Source organism: Lithobates pipiens, unplaced genomic scaffold, assembly GCF_037356315.1.
Source record: "Lithobates pipiens isolate NorthernLeopardFrog02 unplaced genomic scaffold, aLitPip1_a1.2 Scaffold_3, whole genome shotgun sequence".
In the NCBI taxonomy this organism is placed as follows: domain Eukaryota; kingdom Metazoa; phylum Chordata; class Amphibia; order Anura; family Ranidae; genus Lithobates; species Lithobates pipiens.
Genome location: NW_027507790.1, coordinates 190,928,187 through 190,945,661, shown reverse-complemented (window position 1 = coordinate 190,945,661; position 17,475 = coordinate 190,928,187). Strand labels below are relative to the sequence as shown.

Here is a 17,475-nt window from a genome sequence, read left to right as displayed (position 1 = left end):
GGGTCATCCCACTCTTTGACAGACCCCATATAACACATGAGACATAGTGTGATGCATCACTGTAATACTGATACAAGGAACCTGTTAAAAAGTCACCTATTACACAAGTTCTAGGCGGTGTGCCATTAAACCTATGTTATGAGCATCATTAACTCACTAACACAGCCCAAAAATTGTCACATGACCCATAAATAAGAAATGAGGAAACAAAACTGCCTTGTCTGGCATGGGCCTGTCACTTACCCGATAACACGTCCCTTTTCCTGGCTTCTTCTCCGCTTGTCAGCCTGACAGCAAAAAATCTATTATTGAAATTCAGACATCCGTTGACAAACCAAGTGCTGAGCCAAGGACCTAATTGATCAAACATAAATATTCACGTTAATGGACTTCCCACTACAAAAGTCGATACAAACTTAAAAAAAAATTCTTACTGGATCCTATGAGAAAACAAAAATTGCCTTGTATTGAACTGTATTGTATTGAACTCTTCTGAAAATGCTAGTTGCCTGGCAGTTATGCTAACCCCCAGTGCAATCTTTTGGACCACTGAAAAACTGTGCAGCCCACAAATAACCAGATGTCCTTATTTGCAGTCTTTTTTCTGGTCACAGACCCAAAGTATTGAAGCAAGGGATCAGAATGTCAGGTTGACAAACAGCATTTGCAGGTACAGAGATCAGCAATGGCCGCCCTACATCAGGTCTTAAATTACAAACATGACAATCCACAATCATTTTCTGAAAACATGCATATTTTAGGTACTGACCAGACAACCCTGACTCTGGTCTTATCGCAAGAAACTCACAGGTGGCAGATTGCCCAGTTTCTGATTATTTGCAATCATATTTGCCGTTCCGGTGGCTTAAAAGTGGTAAAAAATTTTAACTAAAAATTGCCAGCTTTACAGAATACACCATAACACTCAGTAAACATACATAGTTTATACTTCATTGGAAAAATTATCATACAACTTTTTTTCGATTTTTATTTTTTTCATTTCAGTTAAAGTGTTTGTAAACCCTCCACCACAGCTTTGTCCCATGTAAATCAGCATAAAAAAAACGAACACTGCTTGTAGATATCTCCTTACTTGCTTAGTATTGTTGTAATCCCTTTTGTTCTTTAGAATGAAGTCACTGAGCATGCCCAGATCTCCCCTGATTTACAACACACTCTCTATGTGCTTATCTGTTATCAGGACTTCCTACAGCACACAGCACACAGCACTGAACTCCTAGGAGGCTGCTAATCACTCAGAGCTTCCTCCTACACACCATGTGACCATGTGACATGACATGCAATGTAAACCTGGCCATTACTGCAGTCTTATCAGCTGAAGCTGATAAGACTGACAAAGGGAAACATTAGACATTGGCGCAAGTAAATACTATAAAATAAAACAAGTCAGCTATGAACAGGGAAGCAGGGTTGCCATAGAAACATTGAATTGAGAAGGAGGCTTGGTTAACAGTACAGGAAGTGCTCAATGTAAGGGTGGAAATACACTCTACTGTGGACTCAGAAAACAATACTTAAGAAGGTGCTGCCTAACCCCTGGAAACAAGTTTCTTTACACAGTATTTGGGCTGGATTACAGTGGCTATAGTCTGATAATTACTTATTATAATGGACTGAATGAAGAGAAGCATCAGAGTGGGAGAGTTTACTTCCTCTAACATACAACAGACCGCAAGGACAGTGAATTAAAATTACCGTATATAAACTACAGACAGATAAAGTCAAATATGTAGGACTGTGTATCTAGCTTTTTTGTGCTTACTTGATCTACACAGGCACACAATATAATCACTAGGGATGCACAGATACTGAAATCAGTGCCCAGAGTATTATCACGAGTACTAGTGAAAATGCTCCCGATACCCAAAACCAATACTTTGCTGTGCGATTTGCGTCCATTCATTTGGTATGGATGAAAATCACACAGCAAAGAATCACATGCTATTAGAACAGGAATGCAGTTCGATACCTGTATGAATCACATGTGATTTCCCCGACGGCTCCTGTAGACTACATGTCCCGACGATTCCATGTGCTCTGCCCATAATGCACATGTATCCCCTAGACACAGGCAAGAGCAATGCCTGGAATGCGCATGCCTCCCCCCGAACACAACATCAATGGGCGGGTGACATAACCTGATGATATTATGCAAGTCTCTGTAGGAGTACCTTGTGGCAGCTAAATTTAACATTAACAACAAAAAATAAAATAAAAAATCCAATCCAAGTAGTGCCTTAAAAGGAGATGGTTGACAAGCCCTGGGGCACAACTATTATTTCCTTGGGTGGGGTGTAACTGAAATAACTAGTGACGATACTGTAAGATGGTCACACAGGTCACAGCTATGTTGAATTAATAAGGAGAAAAAGGGAACTGTAAATGGCTGTAAATGTTACACAAAGTGCTGTATGACAACAACATATTCTTTTAATCCCTACCTAATAGACTGAACATTAAAAAAAAAAAGTCTTTTGTAGGACATCCAAAATCATTAGATAAATAAACTTTCCCTGCAGGGTCTGGCCGGCTATTGTGTTTGATGTCAGAAGCTGCGGGGCCATCACTTAGTTTTTATCTTGGCATTATATTGTGTTTTCCATTTTTTCTGCCAAGAGGTAATTTAGCTTAAAGTGGTGTTGACATTTAAAAAAAAAAATAATAATTAAAGTCAGCAGCTACAAATACTGCAGCTGCTGACATTTAATAAATCGGACACTTACCTGTCCCAGGGTCCAGTGATGCGGGGGGATCGAAGCCCCGTTCGTCTCCCCCCTCCATTCGCCAGCGCTGGCATTGTAACTGGGCGCCTGGCTGGGGCATCACAGCAGGACACCCACTGCGCATGCTCGAGCGGCGCCGCGATTGGCCGCACAATCATCTGGGACCTGTCACGTGTCCCAGATGATTGACAAGAGGGAGGGGGCAGAGCTGAGCCCTTCCTGCGCGGAGGGGGAAGTGATGTCACGAGCCAGGCAATGAAAGAGGCAGACTACGAGGGACCCCCTAGCAACAGACATTTAGAGGCGAGAAAAAAAAAAAACACCTTTATAACATGGAGGAAAATCACTTCCCATTCTTAGGGAACCTCTGCTAATTATTATATCTAAAGCTCACTGTATATTAGTTTGATTGTCAGTGGGAAGAATGCTCCGTACCACTGGTGGGCAGTGGGAAGAATGCTCCGTACCACTGGTGGACAGTGGGAAGAATGCTCCTTACATCGGTAGTTGGTGGGAAGAATGCTCCTTACATCGGTAGTTAGTGGGGAGAATGCTCCTTACATCGGTAGTTAGTGGGAAGAATGCTCCTTACATCGGTAGTTAGTGGGAAGAATGCTCCTTACATCAGTAGTTAGTGGGAAGAATGCTCCTTACATCGGTAATTAGTGGGGAGAATGCTCCTTACATCTGTAGTTAGTGGGAAGAATTCTCCTTACACTGGTGGGCAGTGGGAAGAATTCTCCTTACACTGGTACTTAGTGGGAAGATTGCTCCATACATTGGTGGGCAGTGGGAAGAATGCTCCTTACATTGGTGGGCAGTGGGTTGACCCTGACCCCCTCTTCCCCACAGTCCCAAGCAACCAGGTTGCAAAAAGCTGATATAGACGATACATGAGTGTAATGTATAAAAGAAGGAGCTGGAAAGTCACTAATGGCAGAAAATGTTGCCCAGTGGTATACATATTTATATATTTTAGGTGCATTTCTTTCCCACATTCACATTCGTAAGGATTCTAGACTGGTCTATCTAAAGGCTAAACCAACAAAAGATGATCTTATGAAGTATGAATTGCAACAGTGGCTAAATAAATTAAAAATCATTTGGCAACCAAAACAGATATGCATTTTTTATACTGATGTCCTTATTTAAAGTTAACCTGTGCCCAGGCTATGGACATTTAAGTGTTTACATATTCTTAAATTGAGCCACTTAAGACCCTCAATCCCCCTCATCCCACATGTATGAAAAAAGCACGAGGATCATGGGAAAGATTAGATTAACAAAATTGTGCTTGTGACATCAACCTCGCCTGGATGTCAGAGGCAGCGTAGAGCAAGTATATTTTTTCTTCTTGTTCTCCAAATACACTTTCCTACACTTTCCTACAGGTACTTTTTTTTTTAATGGTGAGCAGGGGTTTACAGTTGGATGGACTTTGCATTTTTATTTTTTTATTCAAGATCTGCTTTTACAAGCAGTAAATAAGGATTTTAAAACAAAGCCCTCACTGACTTCTGTAGCTGCAGGAACTGTGGAGCAATTCATCTTCAAAATGTACAGAAGAAGCAATTAAATCACTCTGAGCACCTTGCTTCACCCTGTTCTCCCTTCAAAACACCCTGAGTTTTAGTCATTCCTGTGAGGGGTAAGCAGAGTGATGAGCTGCTGAAAGACTTCAATGCTGTGAATTTTGAGGATGAATTTCTCTAAAGTGCCCAAAGCTACAGAGGCCAGTGTGGGCTTGCTTTAAAGCTCATTATATGTATGTACTTGAATGTCCATTTGGGTCACATTGTTCAGCATTTAGGGTTAAGGAATTGTGTTGGGATAAGTCTAAGTATTAGAGAATAGAAAAGCTTGGGATAATTGTTGTGCACAGTTTCATTTTTGTTTTCCGCTATTAAAATCTCACAACATAATCTACAAGTGCTGGGCTCTCTGCAACCAAAATCCAATGTTCCCTCCATGAAGGCATCATCCTGCAGCAAACTCTACCAGCTTGACTGATTTGGCTTAGCAGAACAAACAGTGACAATCTTTGTCTCTTCATTCTGGAGAACAATTGGCATTCATTGCCAGCAAGGTTCTTCAGGTTGACGTCCGTTTGTATTTTACTTCCGTTATGCTGAATAAACCTTTGGTCTAGAAAAAGAACATTGTGCACCCATTTCTTTTGGATTGTATCAACTACTGCCAAGAAGTTGGAAACATACACTTTCAACCATCAGATTCACTCCATTGTCTATTCCTTTAGGAGACCTGTGTAATGTATTAACTAGATGTACTGCTTGTTTGGTAAAATCAAGAGACTGTTTGGACTTGAAGAGTTATACGTATATGGCAAGACTAAAGCCATAGTTTAAAGCAGAACTCCAGACAATTTTTTTCCCCCATGTCCTTGTTGCTGATCTCCTAGCTATACCCAATTTGCCATCCATGTTCTTCTGAGCTTTGTAATAGGCTGCTGAACTTGCTTAAAAAAAATGTTATTGCCTGCTGACATCCTGTTTGCAAGGCCGCTAGCTGCTATCCCTCTCTTTAGCTCAGCCAGCTGTAGGGCATGCCCCCTTGTAGTGCTCTGAAAGGCAAGCGGGGAGGAAGCAGACATGTTGTGGGTGGAAGGGGTCTCATAGCCCCCGGTCTGTGCCATCCATGGGAGGTGTCCTCTCTCCTCATTCGCTGCTCCTGAAAGTCACCGCCCCCCACCCCACCTCCCTCCACCCTTCTCCCGCCACAACACCCCCCCCCCCCCCCACACACACACACACACCGCACGCCTGCTATCTCCATGCAGAGTGGGGATTATCATCAGTAATTACTTGTATGACACAGCTGGGTGCCCCGCTGTGTCAGGTATTGTCATTTGAGAACACCAATGCTGATGTCCCATCCCTGCCTTTATAGGAACTGTGTGCCTGCAGAAGGGCAACTGTGGGCGGTGTTGTGGTTATACACTGGGCATCCAATCTGCCCATTTCTACAGCACAAACGTAATATTCCCCATGCACACGTTCCTGAAATGGCTGTAGTAATGCTAGGTACTGTAATGACCATCAGCTGGAAACCGTAGGCAATCCAAAGGGTAGAAATGTCATCATCACACCAAGAATTCCTCAGAAGGATCCAAAGCTTTATTTACATGGTCACACTGTCCACATACGGCAACGTTTTGGAGCCACACATGCAAGGGGCCCTGCTTTGTTCCGAAACATTGCCGTATGTGTACCGTGTGACCATGTAAATAAAGCTTTGGATCCTTCTGAGGAATCCTTGGTGTGCTGATGACATTTCTACTGCACAGGTCCAATATAAAACAGCAAGCAAGTTTCTGTGAAGAAAAGGGGTCCAACTTTGCTAAAAGTCAAGGAATCTGAACTATTACCAAGTATTTTTACTTTTTTTTTTTTCAGTGTGTTCAGAGTTCAGCCTTAAAAATATATATTAAAATGAATATTAAGATAATGAAACAACTTAAAACAGTGGCAAAATGTCATGTCCACAAATGGAATCACTCTAAATGGTATGTTTATAATTCCAAGAGAGACATTTACAAGACGCTCCAATACATTCCTGTTTAAACAGCACTCCACATTTCAAAGTCTTGGTGTAGGAAAACATTTTACAGCACTTGTTGCTATAATAATACAGCGTACAACAACTGATACAAAAGGTAAATCAAAAGATTACAAGCATGGGTATAAAAATCCAGAACCATGCTCAAGAGTACACAACACAAAGGTGGAAAATAGTGCCTTATTCAGGCCAATAATTTGGGAACTGCAGCTCAGTACTGACCTAGGATTTAGAGCTTGTACCTAGAATATAAAAAATATTCTCCCAACTATGTCTTTTGCGGGCAGAAGAAAATTGATAAAATGGCTATCTGAAAATAATCCAGTTTTTCATCAACTTTAATGTGGTTTCCACACCAAGAAATCACATTGCAAGCATTCCACAAATTTCAAACAATAGGCGCTTTGTCAATATGTGCTTTATGCACATCAGACTAATTGCACACACCCCACCAGATATATATATATATACACACAAGATGGTCTGCAGTGCAAATGCATTTTTCACGAATGTGCAAACCCCAATACCTTAGTATATACAATATAGAGCCCACAGAGCACACAAATCGCCAGTAGAAAGCAAATATGAGTGGGAGCTGGAAAACCCTGTGCATCAGAAATCAAAGCTTACGTAACCGTAAAGGGACTCTGTATTGGGCTAGCCAAGGGAAAGAACATTTAGCAAAAGGTCAAAAAATCTGAGGTATTTACACAACACCTTCATATGTTTATCGATAAACAGAAGATGGCAGACCCAAGTAGATATTTTTATCCATATGTGTTTTGAGTCAGAGAAGACTAAAAAAAAAAAAAAAAAAAAAGTCATCTACGACGAAGAGCGTTAATACTCGTAAATTTTCCCACTTGAGCCACCTAACGTTGCACTAGCTAGGGAAGTAGAAGAAAGGTATTTGGCACTGGAACTTTGAAAGTAATAAATGTTTTCAGCCAAGTCTTAAGTAGTGTAGAGGGAATGATTATCCTTAGGTTGGCCATACACTCTACTGGCCAAAATGGGAACAGATCATGGCCAGCTTTTAGGCAGTTCTTCCAGGAGTGGCCAACCCTTTGTACAAGAATGGCCTTGGCTGTGCAAGGCACAAACTACCAAAAGCAGAACATATTACATCCAGATTTAATTTTCTTTTGATTGTGTTAAAATATATATGTGTGCGTGTGTGTGTGTGCGTGTGCGTGTGCGTGTGCGTGTGCGTGTGCGTGTGCGCTTTATTATAATGGATCCGCATGTGTAAAAGGGGCCTTACTCACATTGGGTCTGGAGGGTCCCCCATTGGGAAGTTGGTTCTCTTACTGTACGATTATGTATAAAAGACCGTTGGCTGTTTAATGAATGTACCTGAATTCTCCGCCCAAGAGGCAATGGCTTCACCTTGGCTTACTCATTTGCACCTCTATTGGCAGCATACACATGCTATGAATTCCAGTCTACCCTACTGGCTGATATTACTATTAAAAGTGTAACTCCACTTTTGTTGAGAAAAAGCATTCCCCTCTGGGTGATCTATGGACATTGCAAGGATTATAACAACCTTTGCTGCAGATTCCTACCTTTTGTTATTCTGAAGAAATCCCAGTGTGTTCCTCTGAGCACAGTGGGTCTAATGGGAGAGGTTTCATAATTATCTATCAGCTGTGCACCTGCAGGGCACAAATGAGGAAATCTGCTGGGCCTGCATCCCTTTAAACGTGTTCCTATGGAAAGTATCTCACCAAAAATGACATTTTTGTTGCAGGGGATGCCTGAAATCTGACTTGTATCTTAGGCAGACTTCTGGCAAATTGGTGAGCCAATCACACAAGCAGGTACACCGGTACATATGCATTTACAGAAAATTACAGTGGTTGCAGATTGAGAAGGGAAGGTAATTTTGAATAACATTCAATTAAAATATGACTTGTGTTGCAATTTTATATGCTATATTTTTTCTTTATTTGCATTTTTTTTCCCCCCACGAAAGTGGAGTTACCCTTTTTTTAAAATAGAAGTGGGTTCCAGTGTATGGATTCTGTCAAAATGTTCTACTGAAGAAGGATACCCAAAACACATCGAGTCCACATGTGAACTGTAATCAGAATCTTTGCGTGTTGTGAACCCTTATGTGGAGAGTGTACAACACGCGCCGGCGTATAACACGCGCCCCAAGTTTAGGAGGTAATTTTAAGGATAAAAACGTTTAGGAGGGAAGTGTAAGGAAATAAACTTACATTTAAATGCCCACCAATGCAGCCTTATCAGTGTCCATCTGCAGCCTTGTCCATCAGTGCACCCCTTTCCAGTGTCCATCTGCAGCCTTGCCCAGTCTATTTGCAGCCTTGCCCAGATTTAAATTTGGCGCCGATCCCCCGCTGACTGAGCGGAGCCGAGATACACAAAGCCGACGTATACTCAGCTTTACTCGGCTCCTCTCGCAGTCCCGCCCACCTCCACTGATCGCAAGAGGAGCGAGCGCCGCAGACATACAGAAAGCCGAGTATACTTCGGCTAGACTCGGCTCTTCTCACAGTCAGAGGCGGGACTGCGAGAGGAGCCGAGACTAGCCAAAGTACACTCTGCTTTCTGTATGTCAGCAGCGCTCACTCCTCTCGCGATTAGTGGAGGGGGGCGGGACTGCGAGAGGAGCCGAGTAAAGCCGAGTATACGTCGGCTTTGTGTATCTCGGCTCTGTTTGCTCCTTTACCCATAATCAGCATGAGATCGGCGTATAACACGCATCCATGATTTTCCCCTGATTTTAAGGGGGAAAAAGTGTGTGTTATACGCCGATAAATACAGTAATAAAAGTTGTTTTTTACGGTACTCAGTATATTTTCTATGTGTCCACACAGTTCATAACTACACATTCTGTTGATAGTTGTACGTGATTTGCTAGGATGCAGACATAGCACACACTGTCTGGGCTTCTCACCCGCTACAGATTAGTGGACAGATCAACTACCATTCATAGGCTTATTAAAAAAAAATTGGTAGTGTCCTTCCATGAGAAAAACCGAAAAACTAATTTATATTTAGACAACTCATCAGCTCAGCAGGCAAATATATAATTCAACAACGGAGAGATACCCGCCATGGTATCTAGTTTGGTCTTCTTTGTGGAATGACAGGAACTGAAGTTGCAATGACTACCTGCTGAACATATGATGCCTGAGGAACTTCTGCTGAAGCGCTTCTCCCTCTCTCCAATGCCCAAGAAAGCGTTATACAATACGTTGTATGAATCTACACCCAACAATTGAAGCATAATATTTTTTTTGTTAACGAATCTCTCCAAAAAGGTAGCTGGAAAAAAACAAAAAAAAAAACAAACGTCGTCTTCTGCTTAATCGAGTTCAGGTTTATAGAAGCCAGCGATATGTGGTGACAAAAATATGATTTTCTTTATCGTACATCACGGGACATCCTGGATGACCCGCTTATTCCGTTTCCACCAGCTTCTGGAGGTCTTGGCACTCATAAGCAGAAAATATAATTCTCTCACCTTTTTTGTTGTACATTTTGACTATGTTAATAAATTTATATTTGTTTTATATTTTTTTCCTTTTTGTATTGCTGCCTTTACAATCCCTCTAAATAGAGGTCTTTTCGAATTTGCGATCAAGGTGATGTGGCCGCAGTCTGACAAAAAATGAATGACCAGGAAACACTGCAATACCAAACACCACAGTGGCTCAGATGCACCCGAAACCACTGTCCATGGGGAGATGTGGGCACCGCCAGACCCCTGAACCTGAGAGCGGTGCCCCTGCTGCCTCTTTTCTGGAACCATTTACCTGTTATAACAGGTAAATAATGCAGCAACTATATTATCCAAACTAATATACAGTCCTCCAAGGATGCAGGCCTAAAACACTGTTGGTTTACCTCTAGGCGACCCCTTAGGTATGCGGGTACCTAGGTATGCAAACATGCAGGTATAAAAAGGTATTCTTGCCATTCATGCATTTATGTATGCAGTACAAGGTCAATAAGCGCGCGCACACACACACCCCCCCAGGCAAATAAGCCCATATGCATTACGTCCTATGCAAATAAGCACATATGTACGTAGTCCCAAGAAAACAGATCTATGCAGTACAAATAAAAGCATGCCAGCATGTGTTTAAGCAATATGCATCTGTGGAAGCATGTGCTTATGCAACTATGCACTTAGCCAAAATATGAAAGCATGAGCTGTACATTGGCATTCATCCAACGTGTGCCCATGGAAACAAGTATTTTCGCAATAAGAACATGCGTTTATGAAACGTGTTTATGCAACACTTATCTATGCAGACATGTATAAACATGCATCTTTATGCAACCATGTATCTTTATGCGATCATGTATCCTTATCTGAGCATGTATCTTTATGCGATAAAGTATAACCATGTATATTTAAGCAAACATGTATAAACATGCATCTTTATGCGATAAAGTATATTTATGCGACCATGTATATCAATGCCAACATGTCTAGCCATGCATCTTTATGCGACAATGTATCCTTATGTGATCATGTATAACCATGTATACTTAAGCAAACCTGTATAAACATGCATCTTTATGCAACCATGTATCTTTATGAGATCAAGTATCTTTATGCGACCATGTATATCTATACCAGCATGTCTAAACATGTATCTTTATGTGACCATGTATATCCAAGCAAAAATGTATAAACATGCATCTTTATGCGATTATGAATAACCATGTCTACTTATACAAACATGTCTCAACATGCATCTTTATGCAATCATGTATAACCATGTATATTTATGCAAAAATGAATAACCATGCAATATGTGCAACCATGATCATGTGTCTTTATGCAAACATGTATAACCATGTATATTTATGCAAACATGAACATGCATCTTTAGCAACCGTGCATTTCAGCTAGTCTGCAAGCAAGCACCTGCTTAACTGCAGTTGGCCCTATACTACCCCTGCAGGATTTAGCCAAGCACATATGCACTATACTGGAGATACAACTCCTTAAAATGCACCCATGCTTATGTTTTTCCAAACGTGTATATTTAAACATGCATTTAAGCAACAAGTTTGCAAGCATGTATACTACGCTGCACCTGCCTACAGAGCAGTCAACACTTTAAAGTGAACTGCTAAACATCCAGGGGTGTATCAACTTACAGTTGTATAGTCCCCCCCGGAAAAGCACTAAATAATGCAGCATATAAATTATGACTTGTCTGTCACACACAGTTCTCCCATAGTAAGTACTCATACTTTGTTAGTATCCATGGGCTGCTGCTATGTCTCCAGAGGTCTACTGAACCTGTCGTCACATGGCATGGCTGCCCTTCCTGCCTATATAAAAATAGAGCCTGCACCCTCTAGTGACTGGAGGAGAAACAGCAGCCCACATGAGCAAGTGTACATAGAATGATTAAACAGCACTGCTACTGCTCCCAGTGGCCACCAGGACAGTCAGAACTTTTTTTTTTTTCAAACTGCAAACAAATGCAGACTTTCCATTCCTGCTGCAGGACTCTGAACCTAACAGGAGTCCAATCTTCATCCATCGCCGCAAGCTTTGTCATAAAAGACCTTTAGAGACTGGGTCCCCCCTAATGTGGTGTCCACACCCTGGACCTGTAATAGCACCCTGCAGGAAAGCACCTTGCTCAGAACAAACACTGCACAGGGTTCCATTACACAGGGTCCAGTGCCATAAAGCTGCATTACACACAAACCTCAAGGAATCTTCTCTCCTTCCAATGAAGCTCAGGTACCATCCATTTTGGCTGACAGCTTTTTCAAATGGATCAGATTGAAGTCCATGAGTCTTAATAAAACCGTCCAGACCTCCAAGTATGTTCCAAGAGCACATGTATCACATCAGTGACCACCACCTTACAGACACTGGTGAAAAAACGGAGGTACTTCCTGTGTAGGAGGGGTTATATAGAGGGGGGCCTTCCTGTCTTTTGGGTGTGCCAGTGTCCATTCACCTATAGGTGGCGTATAACCCAGATAGTAATTACTATAGCTGCTCTATGTCCATGATGTACGATAAAGAAAGTGAAATAGTGAATATCGTTCAGTTGTACAGAATCCTTAAAATGTTAAGCTGTGAAAATCCCTTTCAGTAGAACATTAATTTTAAAAACAATTTTGGAGGATGGTGTTTTCGATTCATTACTTAATGGCTGGAAGGCACACAATTCTCCCGACAGATCCTTTTGCACGACATACTCTCTATAAGCTTAAATGTAATATTTAATAAAACACTTTAACCTCACACTCTCCATAGTGATGCCGGAATATCACTGAACATCAATTGTGTTCTAGGATACAAAAATACCCTCACTGGTGTTCAGAACAGGACCAGAACTGGAACATGCGAAAATTGAGGGGTAATCTATACCAGACAATTTGATCTATACTGACCAATTAGTAACTTTCTATGTACAGGCTAAAGCCCTACACCAGGCTGCTATTAAATGTACCTATGCAGTGGGCCTACCCCCCTAGACTACATGGGCTAAATGCTTGGTTGGCTAGGGGGAAATACTAAAACCTTATTCCCTCACTCCTCCAGCTTCTAGTGGCTCTTATTCTGTCTGGAGCTCCAGGGGAAGGACCCACTAAATCCTTGGGAATAATGGAGAACCATTGGTCCTGCATTGTACACGACGATGCTAGAGAGCTGGAACTGGCCAGTCAGTGAAATGCAGCAGTTTCTGGGGACTAGAGGAAGCCCACGGGAGCCAAAGAAGCATTTAAACCATGTAGTGTGGGGGTGCAACACACTGAAAGGGTACATTTAACAAGGGGCATGAAAATTTCAAACTGGAAGCAAGCATCCACCTGGCTCCCTAAAGAAAACCCTTTACTTTATATGGAGCCAACATATTCCACTGCTGTGGTTTACAAAATGCACAGAATCTTTCCTGCCATTGCTTCCCTGGGTTATAGAGCTGCACAAACACACATGCCGTTTGGTCGGAAGCTCATTAACCAACTAGTTTTGGATTGCGAGGAGAGAAAAACCCACAAAAACGCAGCACATATAAAATTCTAAGCAGACTGTTCATACTGGATAGCTCTCCCCATTTTGTAACAGTTTGCCCCATGTTAACATTGTGTTCACAGTAGTATTTGGGTTTGCGGAGCAGAGTAGGACTGGCCATAGAGGGATTACTTTGATGCAGTTGGCCAGCTTAACCACTTCCCGACCAACCGCTGTAGTTATAATGCGGCAGGCTGGCACCCTTGCGCGAGCTGTTGTAGCTATACTTTGGCACGCGGGGTCGGGATAGCAGGCGTGCGCCCGCTGCACAGCGGGGGTGCCGATGCTTGTGGCCGACGGTCACAAAGACCGCCGACCACAAGCAATCCTGAGCAGGAGACACAGAACAGTGTACACACACACACACACACACACACTTCCCTGTTCTGTTCTGACAGGAGTGACAGATTTCTATTAGCTAGAAACCACGATCCGTCACCTTCTCCAGTCAGTTCCCTCCCCCTTCAGTTAGAATCACCTCCCAAGGAACATAGTTAACCCCTCGATCGCCCCCTAGTGTTAACCCCTTCACTGCCAGTGACATTTTTACAATAAAAAATGCAGTCATGATAAAAATCGCAGATCGCTGCCATTACTAGTAAAAAAAAAAAGATTATTTTTTTTTTTTTTACACACACACACACACACACACACACTTTTTTATTATTATTAATAATAATAATAATAATAATAATAATAATACAAATGCTATAAATCTATCCCTTATTTTGTAGACGCTATAACTTTTGCGCAAATCAAACGCTTATTCCAATTTTTTTTTTACCAAAAATATGTAGAATACATATCAGCCTAAACAGAGGGAAAAAAATGTTTTTATTATAGATTTCTGGGGGATATTTATTATAGTAAAAAGTAAAAAAAATAATGCGTTTTTTTTTTAGATACTCCCAATAGAAACACATCTAAAAAGGGATGCAGACCCAGCAGCTTCCCTCAGTGCCCTGCAGGTGCAGCAGCTGGTTGAGAATTATGAAACCACTCCCACAGCACAGAGGAACAAACTGTTTTCTTCAGAATAAAAAAGGGTAGGAATCTGCAACAAAGTTTGTTAAAAACCTTGCAATGTGCATTGATCACCCAGAGGGGAATGTTTTTTTTTTTTTCAACAAAAGTGGAGTTTCGCTATAAACATGTATTTCAATATGTGTGAATTAAAAATCCCTGGTTTGTTTTGCAAAGTTTGCTAGAAAAGGTATGTAGCAGTGTGCAGAGGGTTCTCTGGAAATTAAACCAAAGATCCGAGAGAGGCAATTCCAGGATGCTGGCCACTAAATGACTGATTTGATAGGAAGCAACCGGTTTATGTTCCCATCAAGAACTCTCAATGATAGGTTTCCTAGTACTAAGCAATATCCTAAGATCCTGTCCTGAAAGGGAATAATATTAAAAAGGTAGTGGTGTTTCAGCTCACTTTGCAAATATATCACATACAGGATATTGGGACCAATCAGAATTTATTACAAACAATTTTACACATTAAAAAGCAAGACAGACAATTATAGTCTAGGGAATTTTGTACTATATCCACAAGCGTACAAGTTTGAACTGTCTGGTGTAAAGATCAGTAATAAATGCTTATATATTTCACAATAGCGTTCCTTTAACTATATGCTGCTGTAATGAGTTTACACCTACCAAAAAGGTGTGAAGGTCCCTCAGGCATTTTTCAGTATGAAATAGACAACATCTTATACATGACAATCAAGATAAATGTGTGTGTTACAGAATGGCGGAAGATGCTCAGACAATACCTGAAAAAGGACAAGCCTGTACACGAAAAACAAAAAAGTTTGTGATAAAAAGCCTAATGCAAAACACACAGGTTTGTTCAATAAGGCAAAGTGTGGATTGGACAGTGTAATAATCCAAAGCAGCCATCTTTAACACACCTATTGTAAATTGAAATATTGCCGTTTGCTACGGGTTACTACACATAAATCTTAGCTCATGCAATCTTAAAGTAAATGTCAGGGCAAAATAAAGTATGCATTACAACTCTGCAATACACATACAGTGTCTTAATGTTTTTTGTCACTCTACAGGATTCAAATACAGAAAAATACTTGATCCTGCCAAAACTCCAGTGTGCCAACTCCTAATTTAGTGCAGCACAGAAAGTTAGGAATGCAAATGTATTTTATTTACATAGTTAATCTGGTTGAAAAAAAAAAAAGAGAGACAAGTCCATCTAGTTCAACCCACAGAATTTTTTTTTTTTTATAATACACAGTATATACACACACACACACACACACACACACACACACACACACACACACACATACAAACACACTTCTAGATTGTAAGCTCCAACGAGCAGGACACTCGGATCCCCCCGTATTGATTTGTATTGTAAGTGTACTGTCTGTCCTCATGTTGTAAAGCGCCGCGCAAACTGTTGGCGCTATATAAATCCTGTATAATAATAAATAAAAACTTTGACAGTAGCCCTTTCCACTCTATGCAAAAAAAAAAAAAAAGCCTATAATTAGTATATTGGAGGGGGTGTGTGTGTGTGTGTGTGTGTGTGTGTGTGTGTGTGTGTGTGTGTGTGTGTGTGTGTGTGTGTGTGTGTGTGTACAGTTGTGCTCATAACTTTACATACCCTGGCAGAATTTTTCATTTCTTGCCCATTTTTCATACCGTGTTTCCCCGAAAGTAAGACAGTGTCTTACTTTCTTTTTATCCCCAAAAGCCCCACTATGTCTTACTTTCGGGGTATGTCTTATATTGGAAAAAAATTGTCAAATTTTTTGTTTTAACCATAAAATTAACATTTATTAACAACCTGAACAGTATTGTATTCACCACAAAACAGTTTTATAAAAGGAAGTGCCAAGAATGTCTTGTTACAACATTGCATAACATGTAAAACAATGAAAAATGGTAAGAACGAACAGTGGAATACTGGAAGATAAAACAGATTTATGTGTGATACAGTACCACCTGCTGTATTTAATCCAGTGTGACACCTGTTGATACCCACTGGGTTACATACAGCAGATGATACCCCAGTATGCCAGTGTGTATGTTTTACTGATGTATGATTAATACTGTGTGCATTACCGTATTTTAAGCAGGAGGCGGCAGTGACAAGTGCAGGGGACGGCGCGGTGACGTATGGAGAGGGGGACGGCTCAGGCATGGGCAGGAGGCGGCGCTCATTAAGATCAGAGGGAAATGGCAGACGCGGCGACGTATGGAGAGGGGGACGGTGCGGACGTGGGCAGGAGGCGGCGCGCAGCTAGATGAGAGGGAGGCGGCAATACCCCCGTGTTTCCCCGAAAGTAAGACATATGTCTTACTTTCGGGGTACGGCTTATATTAGCCGACCCCTCTGAAACTCCCGATACGTCTTACAATCGGGGGTGTCTTACTATCGGGGAAACACGGTAGAATATGAATGACAACACAAAAACGTTTCTTTCACTCATGGTTAGTGTTTGCTTAAGCCATTTATTATCAATCAACTGTGTTTACTCTTTTTAAATTATAATCACAACATAAACTACCAAAATTACCCTGATCAAAAGTTTACATACCCTGGTGATTTTGGCCTGATAACCTGCACACAAGTTGACACAAATGGGTTTGAATGGCTATTAAAAAGGTAACCATCCTCACCTGTGATCTGTTTGCTTGTAATTAGTGTGTGTATAAAAAGTCAATGAGTCTCTGGACTCCTGACAGACCCTTGCATCTTTCATCCAGTACTGCACTGATGTTTCTGAAATCTGAGTTGTGGGGAAAGCAAAAGAATAGTCATAGGATCTGCAGACAAGGTAGTTGAACTGTATAAAACAGGAAAGGGATATAAAAAGATATCCAAGGAATTGAGAATGCCAATCAGGTCAGGTAGACCAACTAAAGTTTCAGCCACAAATGCCAGGAAAATTATTCGGGATGCAAAGAAAAACCCATAAATAACTTGGTGAAATACAGGACTCCCTGAAAACATGTGGTGTGGCTGTTTCAAGAAGTACAATAAGGAGGCCAGAAGAAAGCCATTACTAAGCAAATGCCACAAAGTATCCAACTTACAATACGCCAAATAGAACAGAGACAAGCCTCAAACCTTCTGGCACAAAGTCATTTGGAGTGATG

General features: G+C 41.3%; 1 protein-coding gene across 3 annotated transcripts in view; it reads right to left on the bottom strand.

The window, feature by feature from the left end:
* The window catches only part of ERBIN (erbb2 interacting protein), a 347,855-nt gene that overhangs the window by 260,359 nt on the left and 70,021 nt on the right, over positions 1–17,475 (bottom strand). For all 3 annotated transcript variants that reach the window (XM_077462647.1, XM_077462650.1, XM_077462648.1), the window contains exon 2: positions 244–354. The gene's annotated coding sequence lies outside the window, so the exon portion shown is untranslated. The remainder of the gene's footprint in view (positions 1–243; positions 355–17,475) is intronic.